We start from the raw sequence: 17780 nt of genomic DNA on the forward strand, positions 1-17780 counted from the left end.
CCATATTAAACGTCAAGGCGTTCTTTAAAGGGGCACTGAAGTGATCTGTAAGCATTCCGGGATTACTAGAGCAAATTGCTGTCTGGGGTCTCTAGGCCCTGTTCTGACCGCTGACACTGCGTTTACGGGACTTTATACAGTACAAAAAATGAATTGGAAAATGCTGTCTTCCTCCGTGCATCCTCGTCCATTTTCTGTGGCGTTTTGTATGACGTCAGAAAAGCATGGCTTGGCTTGACTGACTGCGCTACTGCACATCTCGCTGACCCTGCGACAGAATCAGTTGGAGCAGCGTTTAGTCGGCCGGGCAGTCGTCGAAATTCGTTCGGTCAGATGAAATTAAGCCATGGCATGTTTCTGCCCGGAAGAATGTACCTTTAGTTTGTTAGTTTATAGAATGTATCAAGCTCGAAATCCCTGTCGCTCCACACAAGCGCACATGCGGCGCTTCGCTGATGGTGTGGCCGTGGGTGTGGCGTTCGCAGAGCTGCAGCGACGGCAAAAACAACACGACGCGGCCAGCTGCAGTGACCGAAGACGTGCCGCGGCAGCAGCGGTGGCTAGAGTGTGAAAGCGAACTTTGAGCGGCGCAAACGGGCTTTGCGCGAGCACTCCGCCGCCGAGAGGACGAGTCGCCGTACGTCGCTCGTAGTGGAAGCAAATAAGGCCATGTTTCTCCACAATTGTTACGATTCTAAGCCGTGCTGGTAAGCTATATTTGACGCATTTTAGAGCGGTCAACAAGGAAGAAGCGCGGTATGCCGATTAGGAGATACCGAGAATACCCACCCAACGATAACGTCAGATGCCAAGCATGTTTCACAGAACCGAAACCGAAACTTGTTTCAGTTCTAATCGGGAACATCGTCCAATCATGTAGCACCTTTTACTGACGTCACTCAATTGGTGCGACCGCCGCATAAGTGGAAAAAGGGTGTTGGGAGGCCTTTACACCCTTTTTCTTGAATCTCAACACCCTTTTTCTCAACACCCTTTTTCTCAACCCCCTTTTACTCGCTCTACACCCTTTTTGTGTGAGAAAAAGGGTGTTGATCAACTTCAACACCCTTAGTTTTTCTTAAGGTGTTGAAAGGGTGTGGAAAAGGTGTTCAGCTGTTCCTTTATTAAGGCCATGCTTGGATGCATAATAGCACTGTAAAGAACAAGACATCCCCTCATATACTCTTCTACTCGCCAGAAATTTTCAAACGCAAAAAAAAATAATTGCTCCTATGCAATTAGCGGTCGTTTCCATATGCGGTGCACCTCATGCCCCAAGTTTAGCTTTGGCACGTGAAACACCAATTTGAACCTTCAAAATTAAAAAAGACTATACTCACGTGGCGAAAAGGGTGTTTACCGACTACAACACGCTTGGGTTAATGTAGGTTGTTGAAACGGTGGGAAATAGGTGTTCAGTTGCAAAAAAAGAACAGCGGAGCGGGGGGTCGACCTAGTTTCTTCCGGTGTTGCTAAGTTTTGTTATGTTTGCTAAGCTTTGCAATGTTGTCGCTAAGCTAGGATGACCGCTGAGGGGTGAGGCCAAGTTTAACCGAATTTTACAAGGCTGTTCCAGAGTGCCCCCCCCCCACCACTGCCAGGGGATCCAAGGGGGAAACAAGCTATGTCGGCCCACAGCTATACTGTTTCTCCAGCCTTGCACCACTACTGCAAGTTGCGCCAATTTTTTCGCCCTTTAGAATCCAAAAAGGACTAGTACCTTTGAAATTGTATAGTAATAGGTGCGCATACGCATACGCTCCTCGAACAAGCTCGAAATCCGACTTCACTGTTATAATACCCTATCTGCGGTGGTGCACCATTTACAGGTGCTGCAGTTATTTTTCTTTGTATTTTTTTGCTAACGCCACCGAAAATAGCTCAAGCTCAAAGAGCTCCACTGGTAATAGATTATGCCAATTCATATTCATTTTAACATCGTGAGGTACAAAACACCCACCGCTTGTAGAAAATGTTCAGTCCACCCATGTAAACAGGTACAAAAGGCCTCCAAAGTTGGAGGTCTCTTCACCTTTTTCTTTAGGTGGCGGTCTTTTCTTACACCCTTTACACCCTTTTTGTTCACGTCCGTGTTCGTAGTTTCGAACACCCTAATTTGTAGCTTTCCTCCCCTCTGGGAAAAAGGGTGATGAAATAGCGAACACCCTTTTTGAAGGGTGTTGAGGTGGCGGGGAATATTTGTTTGGTATTTAATAAAATTCTATAAGTTATGGAACACAAAAACTACGTCGTAATTAAAACGTTTTTGCAAATCCGCGTGTTGATTTGTGTATACTTTTCGTAAAATCCATACTTGCAAAATTAGCGCTAAAATATCTGTTTTTTGCGACTCCGACTCGATTGGGGGGCTTTCCTCGGCTGGATATAAAAGCAGGAACAGCACATGTATTACTAAGTAAGTATGGTCTCCCTGTACGCTTGCATCCCGTTGGTTTTCTTGCTCAATTGATTTGTGTTCCAAGTGTAACTTGTGCGCACGCCTTCACGTCGGCTCTGCATTGGAACGCCAGTTTCATCACCTAAACTGCCCCACTGCTCACCATCCCTGCACCGCCGCGTCCGTAAAGCTCTACGGATCGCCCAGACACCAACGTCAGGAAAATCGGACATTCCACGGTGAGTTACAGCCTTTTGAAGTTCTAGCCACGCCGTACAGCGAGCTATGCGTACTCAGGCCTAGCACACCAGGCCGGGCGCTGTCGCCGGCGTAGGAACGCAAGTAATCGCGCAAGCCGCGGCGCGCCGTTTGAACACCCTTCGACCATGGAGGTTACTGTGGTCGGAGAAGAAATTTACCCCACGTAACTCAGCCAACCTGGATGGGAGGATATTCATCGCAGACAGCGAGCCTTCCACGACGCTGCAAATGCCCCACCAAGAACACCCCCTCACTCACCCCAAAAAAAGAACTGGCTCTCGACCGCCACTCCGCCAAGCTCCCACTTCGCCACTACCGGCCACCGACCTCAAAATTGTTCTGCGCCCGCGTGGTGGACTGGACCTGAGGTCAGCGGCACAAGCTTCTCTCGCGGATGCCGTGATGCACTTAGCCGGCATACCCTTAAACCCCGCCGATCAAGTCCGCATCCAGCAGAGTGCCAACTACATGCTCATTAGCACCCCATCCGAGGAACGCGCGAAGAGGTATGCGGCGGTAAGCTCCCTCATGATTCGGGGGCAGTGCTACGAAGTGGCTGCGCATGTGTCGGCACCCGACAACACCATTGCCGGGGTGATTTTGAACATCCCGGTAGAAGACACGCCAGAGAAGGTGCGGGACTACATCTGCAACTTCAATCCAGACCTTTGCATCCTAGAAGCGAAACGCCTAAACACATCGAATATGGCGCAAATCCTATTTGATGGTACAAAGGTCCCCTTCTGGATTCGTTATCGATCTACCACGTACAGATGCAAACCCCTACGGCGCACGACCGAAGCGTGCGCCCATTGCTGGAAATCCGGACACCGAAAAGATGTCTGTCCCAGTGCACAACGGTCCCCAAGGTACTCCCGCTGCGGCACTTTGAACTTCCCAGATGACCATCCGTGCAACCCCCTGTGCATCGTGTGCGAAGGCCCACACGGAACGGGCTCTGCAGACTTCCACTGACGGTTCCAGCCTCGCAAGTGGTCGCCCACATCTGTCCAGCTGGTCTCCAACGGCCACGATCCGCGGAATGCCACCCTCCAAGACCCCCATCGACCACCAAGGGGACCCGGCACCTACAGTCAAGCCGTCCGAGGACAGGTGAGCTCCGTAGGCCTGCTCCCTACTTCTGCTCCACCAACACTTCCTCATAATACCTACCAACCACCTCCTTCATGGCACATTCAAATGCAAAACATGCTTAAAGAGGTACAAGACCTCCGTTCCCAACTCATCTAAATCAAACATGAGAATGAGCGACTCGCCCGAGAAAATGCCCTTGTTAAAGCCGAAGCCACCAACCCAACCTCCCTACCTGATGCAAGTGGAGCCGCCTCTTAAACGTAAGGCCCTTATCCAAACTACTAATTACTCCACCCGCGCCCGAAATGCAGTCCCTCCGCACGGATCTTGAAAATGCTTTCACTACACTCAAACACCAAACACATGAAGAAATAAACACTTTAAAAGAGACAGTACAGGACTTACACAGTGAGCTCCTGAAATGGGCCAGGCATTTAATGACCCTCACTCCAACACCCCCACCTGTCTCACCGGAAAGCATGCCTTAGCAGCCAATATCGATCATGACACATATCTATAAAAAACAGAATGCTTTATGGCAGTGGAGCTACCGCGGCTTCAAACAAAAACGTATTTATTTCCAAGCACTTCCTCAATCCTTCACCTCCCCTCCACTCATTGCACTACAAGAGGTAAATACCCTCCCTAAACTGCTCAATTACACTGCCCATAAATTCCTATTGCACCCGTCTGTCGCCATCTTTACCCACCGCAATCTTGTAGCAGCCCCTCATACCCTTACCTTACAAATCCCGCACCTTCTCGTCACCATCCTACCGCCAAAACCATCCCAGACCAAAATGCACATCCTCAACCTATACAGTCCCCCTAAAGACCCGCACACTAGCTTTGCCTCTCTTTTCAAAAAGGCACTAACGTTTGCTGGGAAGGACCCGACTGTAATATCCGGAGATTTTAATGCCCCCCACCTTGCTTGAGGCTACCTGAGAACCACTCGCAAAGGTCGACTTCTATGGGAACTCGCGCAACAACTACAACTCACCACATACTCTGACCCTTCTACCCCTACCCGCGTAGGCAATAGCATACAAAAAAACACCCACGCAGACCTGATCTTTTCTAATAACATGCATTTAGCAGATTTGCAAATACTACCACATACACTAGGCAGCAACCACTACATTATTGAACTCGCCCTTCCCTCTCTAACCTACCGGCCCCCTAAAACTAAACAACCCTCAGTTACGAACTGGGATGCGTTCCGCCAGTACAGCCGCAAAATCCCAGCCCCCTCTTCCGCGGATCCCGACGCCCTGGAAGAATGGCTTGGAGCACTACTTACCACCCGGACCAAACTTGAACACCCTGTGGACCCCGCTACCCCATCACCTTATGTTGACTGCCGCATGCAACACCTATGGGGAGCTTACTGCGGCTTAGAAAAACGCTGGAGGCAGCAGAAGCACAATCGTACCCTCAAACGTAAACTAGCTCGTCTCCCACTGGACATGCAGCAATACGCACAAACCCTCGCCCGCACCAACTGGAACCAGCTGTGTGATTCCCTCAATGCAAAACTTTCTATTAAACGCACTCGGGCCATTCTACGTCACCACCTCAATCCGGAAAACTCTAAACACAACATAAACGGCCGGGTACAACAACTGACGCACTCCCTCAATCAGGACCCCGACGCACTTCTTAGCACACTTAAACAACTCTATATTCCCCCTGCTCCCGACGTACCTGAGCAGCCTGAATACACTTTCCCAACCAATGACGAACTCGATGCCTCCATCACTTTCGAAGAAGTGAAAGCCGCGTTACTCACACTCCGTCGCCATTATGCTCCCGGAGCGGATGGGATCACAAATACACTCCTCCGACATCTTGACGACCTCACCATTGACCACCTCAGTACCGTACTCAACACACACTGGCACAACCACACTCTCCCCAGTAGCTGGACCCACTCCGATATAACACTTATCCCCAAACCTAATAAACCTCTGGGCATCCTGCACCTCCGTCCAATCTCTCTGACTTCTTGTGGTCAGAAAATATTGGAACATGTTATACACGCCCGAATCACCCACTACCTTGAATACAACGACATTCCCCCCCCCCAAATATGCTAGGATTTAGACCGCATCTTTCAACCCAGGACGCTCTTATACAGGTCCACCACGACATTCTAGATCACCGCCCTACACGTGACAATGCGGCCTTTCTCTCTTTAGATCTGCACAAAGCATTTGATAACATCTCCCACACCGCCAATTACGTCAACTCACTTCACTCGGCCTCGGCCCCAACACCTACGCCTATATCCGGAACTTTCTCTCCCTCGTACGGCAACGATACGCCTGGGCAACCTGCGGTCCCCCCCTTTCCCTATGCCAGCCCGCGGCCCACCCCTCGCGACACCCCTCCACACTATCCCACACCTCCGCAGCACTCTCTATGCAGACGACATAATTCTCTGGGTTCCTTCAGGCAGCGACGCACACATCAAGGAAACCTTACAGGCAGGTCTCACTACCACCCTGCAATGCATCCAACCCCTCACGCTCAACTGGTACCCCACCAAGTAAGCGCTACTCATCCTTCCACCACACAAAACTGCCCCCCCCACCTAAAATCTGCTTATTTGCACACAACACACCTATCCCCCAAACCAGCTATCTCCGTATTGTAGGGCTCCACATCACCTCTACTCCCTCCCCTCACATAGCACTCACTCACATAAAACAATACGCAGCCCAAACCTCTCACCCTATCCGCCGGGTGGCAAACCGCCAACACGGCATGGGCGAGTCCGACCGCATACGCCTTCTCCAAAGCTTTCTAATCAGCCGATTAACCTACCACAATCCTTTCCCCCCTCTTACACAAACCCAGCACGCACAACTTAACGGCCTGATACGCAAAGCCTACCGCCACGCGTTGCTTTTACCTCCCCATGCCTCTACCACGTGCCTTACAGCTATGGGACTCCACAACACTACACAGTAACTCATCGAAGCGCAGCGCTCCTCCCAAATCCTCCGTCTCTCCCGCTCTTCCACTGGACACCACAGCCTAGCCTCCCTCAATATCAACCCAATTCAAACTCCCTCCCCCCACTGCTTAGATCCCCACACATACGACGCCTACTCCTCATGAAACCCTTGCTTGCAACATGGACCCTCTCCACCATGCAGCCGCCGCATGGCACGTGCAAGCGCCACACTATCTCCCACCCACCCTCCCCGATTACCATCTATGTGGACGCGGCTCAATATCCAAACAATCAGGCTTTGACCTTGACCTTGACCTTGACCAGGTACGATGACCTTGATTCGTTATTATGGGTTACTCGCATTATGGACGATTTTTCTCGGGCATGGGGATGTCCATACACACGAGATATGATTGCAATTCTTTTGTGCGATCACAAGCACAGTGAAACACACAGGCAGGCACGCACGGCCCCAAAACCCACACCACTCCTCCGCTACCGCCCGTAATACCTGTTACGGTGTGCTTGTCAAGTAGTTGATGGACACAGGGTCGCGTAGAAGTTTCCCGGAAAGTAAGGGGGAAGGAGGAAATGGAACGCACGACGCACTCTAAAAAAGTTCTTGTGCCGTCCTGTGCGACCTTTCGGATGCATTTTTGTTACGATTATAAATATTTAAAGCCGATCCGAATAACGGAATGGAACACTACATCTGCCTGTGTATGCAAGTGCATGGCGTCATCACAACACGACCAAGCTCGACAGTGGCGTGAACGAGCAGTCATTTAAGCAATATATAAACCGACGTTTATTAGTAACGCTTGTACGTGCTAACTCTCACAAAACTTCAAGCGATTCTTTAGTCATTCTTTCACATATTTTAGACTCCCATATGTACCAAGACATCACGTCGCTGCGAACGCGCGGTGACAGGGTCGCAAACTTTCGCGTGACCTTTCGGCGTGGTGTGGAAGCGTAAAAATATTCCTTCCACCAGATTTTCCAGCCGTGAGCGGAGTGCAGGATTCATAAGCGAAAGGACAAAAAATGGCCCAAATGGAATGCAGCAAATCAGATGGCCCCATCCCGGAGCGATGCTGCGGCGCAGAATATCTAGCAGACAACGCGCTTTACGGGATATTCTTGCAGACGCCACCGAGATGCGAGAGAGAGAGAGAGAGAGAGAGAGAGAGAGAGAGAGAGAGAGAGAGAGAGAGAGAGAGAGAGAGAGAGAGAGAGAGAGAGAGAGAGCTGCTTTATTAGAAGAGCGAGGTGCCCTGGTCAGTCAGGAGGGGGGTGAAACGATGTCGAAGCGCGGGCGGGCGAAAATGCCATGTTTTGATTTTCACTAACCTCACTAATATTCATCGCTTTAACAAAATTCTTGAAGTATGTGAATACTAGGACATTGATTTACCTGAAAATGTGCGCACCCATGTGTCGGCAAAACCTCTTATAGGACCGCTTTAAAGGGACGACCGATGATGAGGCCATTTTAACGACAAACTCACCAACTCACCAGCTCCGGAAGCATTTCAACGGGGTCGTGTCAGGGCGGAAAATGTATGTGCTGGAACGTCATTCCAAGAGCCCCTGAGAAATATACATAAAGCACTACCTCTGGAGGCGAAAACTGTGTCCTCCACGGCCAGGGACCAAGGGCTCCTTACCGACCGCTAAGTGACAAATCTGGGTAAATAAAAGTTTTTGAATCAATCAATCACCGATTCGTCCCCTTGCACTATATGGAGAAACCAAGACCCACAACTTTGCTTAGAAAGGAAAACTTCTTACCCAGTCCTGCAGTAACTCCAATTAGAAGTTTAGGGACTAAACTGCGACTGAAAAGCAGTATGGGATGTGAGCAATTTAGTACGTGAAAAAACGTACACCATCTTCCCGTGGGGAACTCTGATGAGGATGCGAAGCATCATGGGGGTTCCGTGTGGTTCCATTGTGTTGCCATTATGGCGAGTGAGCTACTTATCTGGTGTTTAGTAGCGCCAGAGGGAATTCCGCGTCCGGGTCCACACCGGTGGCAAAGGCACGCAAGTACTGTTGTGTGACGGTGAGTAGGCAGTTGTTCTCGAGGCGCCGAAACTCGTACATCATGTTCTTGTCGCTGTTGTTCTCTCTGTGGTAGAATCGGTAGTCTCCGTCAGCGTTGGTGAGGTAAAGGTGTTTGACGTTGGTGCCCCGGCTGAGAACAACGTACACGCCCTCCTCTTCGCACCTTTGTTTTCTTCTCCTTCTTCTTCAGCAGTTCCCCTACGGGAAGATGACGACGGTGGTTGAACGCGAAGCTATGTCGTGATGGATTAGCAACGTACGCGCCCTGGTTGAACGCGAAGCTTTGTCGTGATGGATTAGCAACGTACGCGCCCTCCTTTTCGCAGCTTTGTCTTCTTCTCCTTCTTCTTCAGCGGTTTCCCTACGGGAAGATGACGACGGTGGTTGAATGCGAAGCTATCTTGTGATGGATTCATTGATGGGCCAATTCTTAGGGGAATCCTGCTACGATCATCATCAGAGGCGCTGCGGACGGGGCACGGACAAGTGACTGTTCCCGAGCAAGAGATGCTTCGCATCTAAGCGTTGGTGAGGTAAAGTTTGTTGACGTTGGTGCACTGGCTGAGAGCAACGTACACGCCCTCCTCTTCGCACCTTTGTCTTCTTCTTCTTCTTCTTCTTCACCGGTTTCCTTACGGGAAGATGGCGACGTTGTTTGAACGCGAAGCTATTTTGTGATGAATTGTTTGGTTGGCCAATCCCTAAGGGCGTCCTGCCACAATCATCATTAGCGCCGCTGCCTACGGGGCACGGATAAGGGACATCCCCCGAGCAAGAGATGCTCCGCATCTAAAATTGCTTGATTACAGATTGTTTCTCGTCTCTGAAAGCAAGAGCCCCAACTTTTCCCTCCAACTAGGGAATCAGGTGTAAAGCACTGTCTTTCTTTTCTTCAAGAGTAGAGGAGGGGCGGTTAACCACAATTTCGACCTTGAGTGTCGCAGCGGAGGATCCGACTCCTACTTCGTCGTCCTCCCCGTCGTCCCTGGCAGCGACCTTACAAATGATATCATCTGCCAGCGCACCACAAACCACTGTACGTGTTTCCACATCGAGGTAGGCAGCCATGCCGTGGTGACCCGTCTTCGAAGAGAGGTACTGGCTTTATTTTTTTTATTTACTCAAGATACCCTTATGGCCCCAGGAGATATACCGAGGGGAGTGGTACATGAGCACTGCAACACAAACAAAAATGGCAAACATTAAACAATTTGGCAAAGCATGTACAAGGCAAAGGAAAAAAGATAGCAATACAACGCAAAATCTGTAAGCGTGTTCATACTCGTAATAAAACACGTACACAAAACAAATACGATATGATAATGATAAAGTCTAAATGCTACAGTGAACAGGTCACCCATGGAAAACAATTACCAGATAAAGCGCAGTAGCGAAAGATATGGAAGATTGTACATTGTTGTTGTAAAATTTATTATGAATAGGACGGCGCTAGGCTGTTGCGGTGGGAGGGGGAAAGGGGAAGTGGGTTACGTGCGTCGCACTATGGAGGCTTCGCACGCAAATGTCCGCAGTGAGAGTAGAATTCTCTTGTGGTCGCGTGTTGGCCGGATCCAGTCCTCGTATGTAGATACGTATGACGGACGATGTTTGTCACATGCGTCCTTCAGTCCTTCACAGTCCCACACCAGGTGACGCATCTTGACCGGCTGGGCGGCCAAGCACACACTACACTGGGGCGGCGAGAACGGTGGCGGGTTCGGCTGCTTGGAGTACTTCTGTCCGTGGTTCTACCTTGCCACCACGTCCTCCATGACGGCAAACCAACTTCGTGTTTCACCACGAACACTTGGGCGCCCCGGGGAAGACCCTTAGGTAGGGGATCATCAAGGGGTGGTACGAGGGTCAGGTGCTTTTGGTACCTTTGGAGCTTGTTCCTTCTTCCCTCCTCTTCAGGTCTATGACTCAGGGCTTTGAGAGGAGCGGGCTGAAGCTGTGAGTGGTGTGAAGAGTGAGCCGCACTGGCCAGCTTGTGCGCAGTCTCCTTGCCCGGGTTGCCATAGTGTCCGGGTACCCAGAAGACCTTGACATCAATATTGTTGTTCCGTTGTAGTTTGCGGCAAGTCTGCTTTATGGCATATTCCGTGGAGGTCACTCTCGGTGGTGCAACCAGGTATTTGTGTGCCGTAGCACTGTCCGTTAAAACCCGGATCTGTCGTACTTGCTTGGTGCCATCTGTAGAAAAGAATTCAAGCACCCAGCGGAGGCTAAGGTGAATGGCTCGGAGTTCGAGTTCTGTGGTTGAGGGGGTCTCTTCTAGAAGGAACCTTTTTGAGCGGTGGGCACTGTCCTCTCTTCTCGCTGCCATATCTGCGATTCCGGTCTATGAAATGAAATATGCCACACAGCTGATAGAATACAGGTCATTCATTGATTTATTGTGGGGTTTAACGCGCCGACGCAACGCAGGCGATGAGGCGCGCCGTAGTGGAGGGCTCCGGATTAATTTTGACCACCTGGGGATCTTTATCGTGCGCCGAAATCTCGTACACACGGGCGTTTTTGCTTTTCGCCTCCATCAGAAAAGCGGCCGCCGCGGCCGGGAATAATACAGGTCATTCAAACGTATTTTGAAACCATCAAAATCGTTTATAAGCGCTATTGATACTGGTAGTTGGTTCCACTCTGGTGCTGCGGTGGGAATAAATGAATTGCATGTGCAGCAGTGCGACAATGCAGAATGCCAACTTGATTGATTGATTGCGGGGTGTAACGCGCTGACGCAACGCAGGCAATTTAGCGCGCCGTAGTGGAGGGCTCCGAATTAATTTTGACCACCTGGGAATCTTTAACGTGTGCCAAAATCTCGTACACAAGGGCGTTTTTGCTTTTCACCTCCATAGGAAAAGCGGCCGCCGTGGGCGGGAATCGAACCCGCGACCTCGTGCTCCGCAGCACAACGCCTTAGCCACTGAGCCGCTGCGGCGGATTCTTTGAAAGATTGACGGGAAGATTGAATGCTGTAGTGTTTTCTCTGTCCTCTTTTCTCCCATCCTGCGCCATTTGCTAACCACTCATTTTGTTTTGTTAAACCCCATTTATCTGATGCTCCAGTGTCATCTTCGTTTCTTTGCTGTGCTAAATCCTGTTGATTGATTGATTGATTGATTGATTGATTGATTGATTGATTGATTGATTGATTGATTGATTGATTGATTGATTGATTGATTGATTGATTGATTGATTGATTGATTGATTGATTGATTGATTGATTGAACGGTTCAACGCGCCGATGCAAAATTTTATGAGTTTATTTTACAAGCCATTACTGAGCCACCGCGGCGGGTAATGCCAACTTGCGAGAATGATCAGTGCGTCGTGAAGTGTAAGTGGGAGTGTTTAGTAGTGTATTTTTATGACTGTGTTCTGGTGATAAGTTTTAAAGAATGGGCAAAGACGTGCTACCTTGCGGAGCAGTGCAAGATTGCGTAGTGATAATGCATTATTCATTGCGGTGACAATAGATATACGGTTATAATTACGAGAATACGAGCTGCACGGTTTTGAACAGCTTCAAGTGCATCTTTTAGCAATTTGGCGTGTGGGGCCCAAATTGGTGCTGCAGATTCGAGTTTAAACTTGACAAGTGAATTATAAAGAAGAAGCTTCACGGGCGGCGTTGCAGCTTTAAAATCCGTTTCAGGTAACGTAATATGCGGTTAGCATTGGATATAATGTACGTTGCATATTTATTCCAGGTATGATTAGAAGTTAAGAGTACACCAAAACATTTGTAGCAGGTAACAACCGGTAGTGTAGTACTGTGAATATTATAGGCGGGAGCAACTGACGCAGCTCGACGCGAAAATCGCATAACTTTGCATTTAGTTGGGTTAAGACTCATTTCCCATTTAATGCACCAATCCTTCGTTAACAAAGCTTCGCTACCCATGCCGCAGTGGCAATAGCAATGTTATATTGTAGCCGCTGTCACTTTTTCCTAACCAGGAACAGCTAGCCGCCGTGCGCTTGTTTGGCTGTGTTACACAATTAAGAGGCTTTCGCCGCGGCCGCACTTCAAATAATTCAATAATCCGTGGCTGAAACCCCTGTCGTTCGTATTATTGGGCTTTTTATTCATAGGCCGACATCGAGCTTGGCCAAACCAAATTGTACCATTCAAATCCTTACCAAATGAAATATTTGATGTTCGAATTAAGGCGGTTTCACTCTATAGTAGTTTTTGCACATAACATGTGGTTCCCCGCTACGTAATTGTTCGTCTGAGAGTTACAATAAATCTTCCGAAATGAACCAGGATATTCTTCGTGTGACAGTTTTATTAACACAAGAAAATAGAAAGCTTTAGCTGACCGTTTTTGACGCTCCGCTATGCTCCCGAAGGCCCGCTAAGCACAACCGGAGTGACAGCGGCAGAAATGCTTTTAGCTATGCGATAACCGTGTCTCCCTCGACGGGGAATGATTTGCGTCACTGGTCGTGCCTTGTGCGTGTGCAAACTAAAACGTCATCGCAAACTTAGAGATACGCATTGGAATTTGGTCGCTCAAGTAATGTAAACTACCGTGTTTAGTGCCTTATTTCACCTTTTTAATACAATGTAGTCGCTTACACGGTATAATGGTTCTAAATTATTTTAAAGAACCCGATTAACTTTGGAATAGCCAAGAGATGGCCGTCTTTCTTGGCGCTGCATTGAAACAGCCCCGCCCTTATGTCGGCGTTTTTCGCTTCCGTACTAAAGCTTGTTGAGGAGTGTGGCACCTTTGCCTATTTGGAAGAGCTTCCGCGATTTCGTCGCTCGCGTTTCAACTAAAAAACATGGAGTTCGCGGGAGCGTCCTCGCATCGCAGGGCAGTCATGATATTCCGTACGCTAACGCAAGCTGCCGCGACGGTCCGCTAAGAAGCCCCGGTTAGCGGAGCGGGGTCCCGCTCCGATATCGTCTTTAGCGGCCTTGCGCGCCACGCATGCACGATGGCTCTCCGGCCAGCTAACGGAACGGAGCGGGCCCTCAGAAACGGTCAGCTAAGACTCTATAATTTTTCAGATTAACGACAGACTTTGCGGTACGAGCGCTATCGCGGGCCGCCAGCTACTCATGCATGAGTGAATCCCGACCATGCCGAGATAAGCGCGAGCGGATGTCGCGTAGTCGCCGGAAGCGCACAAAGATAATCGTCCGCCTACGTCTGCTTGTTCTTCATTCGCAAACGGTGGTCGGAGGCAACGGTTGCGGTCTTTGTTGGGCGTTGCTGCTATCGTGCGAGATGGCGACTGGGGGCACCGAGTACACGCTGGTGGGATTCTCTGAGGAAGTGAACCGGAGGCCGCTCGTCTTTCTAGAGCCTCTTCCCGCGGCGAAAGTGTGCAGCGCGTGTGGCCTCGTGCCCAACGTGAAGGCGTCCCTCCCGTGCGACCACATCTTTTGCAAGCCTTGCTACGAGCAGTGTGAGCGCAGTGGACGGATCACTTGCCCTCTTGATGGAGACCAGTGCTCGGGCGTGGAAGTCATCTGGATGAACCATCCAGCCAGAAGCATCTTGGCAAAGCAGGTACGGAGGCAGATGCTGACGCGGAACTTTTAAGTCCGAGTCCTAGTTGTTACTCGTAGCCATGAACGTTTAAAGTTAATGCAGTTCTTCAGAAAAAATTGAAAACCGGAATTGGATGCACCAGGTAATTCCCATTTGTCTAAGCAGTATAGTGAGATTACTGGAACTCGATTGAAGAAAGTTGCTATGTTCCGAACAGCTGAGATGCAGGCGGAAGTACTGACTGCCTGCCGGTCGTTTCGAAATCGTTCAGCTACCACGCTTTATAAGCTTACAAACAGGTGTGCTTTAGATACACGACATTGTTAGTGAGCAAAGCGGAGTGCGTTTGTTCAACCCCGCTTTGTAGTGTAGGAACGTGCGTCTGAACACCAGAACTCGTATTATGAAACTGTGCCAGCGGCGTCTGAACCAAGCCCAAGCACTGTCTCACGAGAGATATGTGCAGCATAAACCTGTTTAGATCCATTCCGAACTGAAAATGAGTCGTCCGAAATTTAAAATATTATGTAAGGCGTATCTCTGAAGTGCAGTCAAATATCCCAACGGAGCTATTCAGCCCATTTTGTTGGGAGCTGAAATGTTTCCCTTTCTCGCATACAGCAGACTCTGTTCCTTTCTTGTCTGCCACCAGCGTGTATATTTGCCACGCGTGCATTTATTAACACTGGTTACGGCACATACCTTTCCGTATATGGTAGGAAACAAGGTTAATTTAGGTCAGCTTTTCATGTCCATATTTCATGTAGGCTGTCGACAACAGCAGCAGGGGCCTCTTTGAGCACATCTCTGGTTGTCTTACGTTTGGCGTTTCTGTTCTCAGTGCTCGAAAATTTTTCAACCAGTGACGACGTTTTAAAGCAAAACTTCCTCGCTCGACCAGCGAACGTTTCTTTCGTGGCGTGCGGGAACGCAAACTCCAAACGCGGTAAAGGTGGCGGCGGAGGGGAATATAAAGGGCGGAGGAATTCACTCGCGGAGCACACTGTAGATGGCGCAGCCAATTTACCCAGCATTCCCCGCGCGGTAGTGCCTGCTTGCCGGCCGCGGCGTCGGTGGCCAGTGAGCAGGCACTGCTCTATTTTTAGTGCGAAGCGCCTTAGGACCTCGCAATGTCCATGCCGTTGTCTGGAGTTGTCCATGCGCACAGCATTGTAAGCCATCTATCGAGAGCTGCGCACACTGTAGTACCATCCGCGCGCCATCTGGGGAGAGCTCCGCAAACTGCAGTAGCAACGAGTGCAAATTTCAAGGGGTAGAAAACGCAAAAGCAAAGCAAAAACCATAAAGTGTCAATGATGATTCACGGAAAAAGAGCAGTTGCAATTACTGTTGAAACTTCAGTGACTACAGCGAGCTACACGAGAGGACGCTGCGCTGCAATACGCATATAAGCGCGTTCCGGAATCAACCGACGACCATCAGGGGAACATGCAAAGACCTCGTATTTGCCAACTGCAGTCTAGCTCCGCTCGAAGAACCACTGTCTCTGCACTTCACCGATCCCAAGGCAGTGGTCATGAAGAGGGAACGCAACCCGGAACTTGTCACAACGTACCACCAATACCGTCAATAAAACACTTTAGATATGCACGGCGCACACGTTTTTAAATTATTATTACATTTATGCTCGATAATTTGTGTCAATTCAGCCCAATTCGGGCCAATAAAATCACACATCTCCACTTTGTGAACGATGCCGAGGGTGGAAAGTGCTGGGACGCGAATCGTCTTTCGTGTGGCGCTTGTCCTCTAGAGTGCATTTACTGCACCCCAAGGTCATTTAAAACTCAGAGTGCATCCGCACGTACGGACGATGACACTCATCACACAGGCAATACACAACTTGCGCCCCAGTGCTTCACACCTTCGGTATCGTTCACGGCGTGAAGATGTGTGATTTGTTTTTCTGCCGACTCACGGTCGGGCTACAGCGGCGGCGTCTGCCGCTGTAGCCCGGTGGTGGCCGACGCTCCTGCTGCGTTCGGGACGCCACCCGCGCGAATTCCAGGGAACTGCGGGCAGAATCTCTGCTTTCACTCTTAGAGCCACGTGTGTGAATTCAAGTAATGTTGCAAGAGCAGTTGTTGTGGGTGTCGTTTAAAGCTTTGCTTTCCAACCATCTTCAGAGTGTGGATTGTAGCAAAATTTTTTTCATACTCATTAGTAGGGGCCGAGTTTTGTTGCATTATTATAAGGCGTCTTTCCATCATAAACAGGCTGGCTGAACGACATCTTAAGTCCCCAATGTTGAAATATAAACACCATCGATTTTTACATCAACGTAAACAATTTTAGACATGCGCGATCTGTATACCTGTGACTGTAAGACCAAAATGGTATTGTTTACGGTGGCACAAAGGCGCCAACAGTCGAGCATAGCCAATAAATTGTGTAATCAAACTGGGCTAATGGAACTCTATTGGTTTAAATAGAAATGGTAATCCTGGTGGCTGAGACAAAGCCGGGGTTGTTTTAGACCTTCATGGCCCCCCGGTAGAGGCAACACGCCACTTTGGCCCCGTGCTTCTCGCAGACGGTGCCCCTGGTCTGACCCGCCCGGGAGGAACCAGCCAGTCGCCTTTTTCTGCCTCCCTCTCAGCTCTTTTACCTTCCTGTCTTCTTTTCTACCCCTATCCTGTCATCTCTTCTTTTCCTCATTTCCACACATTTCCAGGCGTCGAGGGTTAACCCTGGGTAAGAAAACAACCTTGAGGACTTAAACAGGGTTATAGCAGTTATGTATGGCTAACGCGCAACTAGCACGTTCCCAGGTTGGGCTCGGTGGTGGGCGGCCAGCATAGCTGCTGAATTGATTTCACTTGTTATGGCAGCAAGGTTTTCTGCATCCCATGATCGTCCTCCAAAACGGGGACGCATCGAAGCAGTCCAGCAGTTTTTCAGTCCTAAAAGTCAGAAAATTTCCTAAAGTTCCACGTCATGCAATGTGAAAAAGAAGGCTTGTCAATGAGACGTCTGGCACCATTCTTGGTAGCCAAAGTTCTAACGAATGAGCTAGGCGGCGGTTATAAAGTAAGCAAGTTGGGACGCTGTGACCTTCTCCTAGAAGCACAAGATGCAGCTAAGTGTGCCAAGTTGACGAAAATAACCACTGTTGGCGACAATCCTGTGAGCATCAGTCCCCGCCGATCCATGAACACTACCAGAGGTGTTATCACTGATGAAGACTTTCTGAACTTGTCTGAGCAAGAACTCCTGGACGGGTTCGAGGGTCAAAATGTTGTGAATGTTGAACGAATCAAAATACGTAGATATGGGAAGGAAATTTCGACCAAGCATGTAATCCTCACATTCTCGACCAGTGTACTGCCCGAGTCTGTCGAGGCAGGCTACGTTAAAATCCCTGTGCGTTTATATATTCCAAACCCCCGACGCTGCTATAAATGACAAAGATTTGGCCATGGTTCATTGACCTGCCGAGGCAAGGCAATGTCCAAAG

The 17780-nt window shown here is 49.5% G+C and overlaps 1 protein-coding gene and 1 long non-coding RNA gene across 4 annotated transcripts in view; one reads left to right on the forward strand and one right to left on the reverse strand.

The window, feature by feature from the left end:
* The window catches only part of LOC144138864 (spermatogenesis-associated protein 20), a 501846-nt gene that overhangs the window by 106514 nt on the left and 377552 nt on the right, over positions 1-17780 (reverse strand). The gene's annotated exons all lie outside the window — the stretch shown is intronic.
* Positions 13936-17780, forward strand: part of LOC144138869 (uncharacterized) — a 40691-nt gene continuing 36846 nt past the window's right edge. The window contains exon 1 of the long non-coding RNA XR_013315991.1: positions 13936-14320. This is a non-coding gene — a long non-coding RNA (uncharacterized LOC144138869). The remainder of the gene's footprint in view (positions 14321-17780) is intronic.

Source organism: Haemaphysalis longicornis, unplaced genomic scaffold, assembly GCF_048455015.1.
Source record: "Haemaphysalis longicornis isolate Haplotype H1 unplaced genomic scaffold, Haemaphysalis longicornis Haplotype H1 scaffold_5, whole genome shotgun sequence".
Taxonomy (NCBI): Eukaryota; Metazoa; Arthropoda; class Arachnida; order Ixodida; family Ixodidae; genus Haemaphysalis; species Haemaphysalis longicornis.